We start from the raw sequence: 2,239 nt of genomic DNA on the forward strand, positions 1-2,239 counted from the left end.
AGTGGACAATATCCTAAGTGTTCTTAAGGCAACAGAGTACTTTGTACCTGGCTGGTGTGGGTCAGCTGGTTTGAGCATCACCCGGTACAACACCAAAATGTGGCAAGTTTGCTCTCTGGTCAGAGAGCATATGAAAGGCAACTGGTTGATCTCTCTCTCTCTCTCTCTCTCTCTCTCTCTCAAATCAGTAAAAACATATCCTTGGGTGAAGACTTAAAAAGAGGAATAAAACCACAGTACTTTGCAAGTATTACTTTGTTTAATCCTCAACATACTCAACATAACCCTATGCATGTTACAGAGGAATTAAAGCACACAGAGCTTAAGTTACGTAACTGAGGCCACCCAGCTAGCAAGTACCGAAGCTAGATCTGAACCTAAGCTGCCTGGCTCCAGAGCTTGTTCCCGTCCATCACAGCTGATGGGCTCCACAGGGCCTGTCGACGAGTGAAAACCAGTCCCTGACTCAAAGGTTCTAAGCTAGCAGGAGAAATGAGACATGTAACTTCATAGCAACAAACACCCGAAAGCAGCGGACATTTATTCCTCAATTTCCGTGCCAGAGTGTAAAGATGCATTTGGCGGAAGCTGATGGGCAGTGAGCACCAGCCGTGGCCTCCAGGCTGGCCTGGTTTACAACTAGATTAGGAGAGGGAGGGGGAAAAGGTAACTTGCCTCGTTGACATGAACGATGTTTCTGGCAAGCACAGTTGCTTACGAGTTTCAAACTACATTTTACTAGAGTCAAGGGAAGACTTCAAAAAGCCACATACAGTGGATTTTCAAATGGGATGAGCACCCTGCAGTGTTAGAGACATGTACCTTTGTACCTGCAGCAAGGGAGTATGTCCTAAATGCCATCTGCAGACGCAAGGGGCCAGAAAGCATTCAGATGTAGGAGAAGATAGGTTTCTTTTTTTAAAATATGTTTTTATTGATTTTGTTTTTATTTATTTATTATTATTATTTTAAAAATTCTCACCCAAGCCCTGGCCGGTTTTGCTCAGCGGTTAGAGCGTCAGCCTGCGGTCCGGAGAGACCCGGGTTCGGTTCCCGCTAAGGGCACGTACCTCGGTTGCAGTTTGTCCCCGGCCCTGGTTGGGGCGTGCAAGTGGCAGCCACTCGATGTGTCCCTTTCACGTCGATGTTTCTGTCTCTCTCTCGTCCTCTCTCTCCGAACAAAAAAATAGAAGAATGTCCTCAGGTGAGGATTAAATAAATAAATAAATAAATATTCTCACCCAAGGGTATTTTTATATTTATCTTCAGATAGAGTGGGAGGAGAGGGAGAGGGAGAGGGAAGCATTGATGTGAGACAGACGCATCGATTGGTTGCCACCACATGACTTGGGGTCAGGGCTGGGGACAAACCACTACAGAGGTGCATGTCCTTGGTCAGAATTGAGCCCTGGACTCCCTGGTCTGCAGGCCAACGCTCTAACCGCTGAGCCAAACCAGCCAGGGCTGATTTTGCTTTTAGAGAGAGAGGAAGGGAGAAAGAGATAGAAACATCGATGTGAGGAACATTGATCGGCTGCCTCCTGCACGCCCCCTACTGGGGATCGAGCCCACAACCCGGGCATGTGCCCTGATCAGGAATTGAACCGGGACCTCGCAGTCCACGGGAGGACGCTCAATCCACGGAGCCACACAGGCCGGGCGAGAAGAGGGTAGGTGTAATGGGAGAGGCAGAGTTGGGCTGGGGTCATAAAGGCGATGGAAGGCCAAGCATTCCAGGTGGCAGGAAGCTGTGAGATGTCTGTAGGGAATGGCGGGCAGACCTGTTTGACCAGAAGAGAGCTCTCATGGCAGAGCTCCTCGGAAGGGAAGCTGCAGGTCAGTATCAGCGTGTACTCATTGTTCCCTGGCGTTCTGGCAGGGTTTCCCTGTGGGTGCTTCCAGTTCTAGGCTACAGGAAGTCCATTTGAATAGCTTGTAGCAGTACAAAAAAAAAACAAACTTGCTAGAATCAACTTGTCCTCTGCCTGTTTACTGCTACTTGAACACATCTTCTTGATAAGGTATTGATGCTGGAAGAGAGAGGGAAAGGCGAGGAGACAGAAGGGAGGGCATGGGGGGGAAGATGAGAAGAAAATGGAGCAGAGAGGAGGAAAAAGTACTACACTGAGCAATGTAAATCCACTTGCTACTGGTAAACAGTTTAAATCAGCCTCTGCCTTGAATCCTAAGCAGACTTTCTTCTTACAATGGATGTTTTGGGGGAATATTTGAAGATTTT

The sequence above is a fragment of the Molossus molossus genome, unplaced genomic scaffold, assembly GCF_014108415.1.
Source record: "Molossus molossus isolate mMolMol1 unplaced genomic scaffold, mMolMol1.p scaffold_m16_p_2, whole genome shotgun sequence".
Lineage (NCBI taxonomy): Eukaryota > Metazoa > Chordata > Mammalia > Chiroptera > Molossidae > Molossus > Molossus molossus.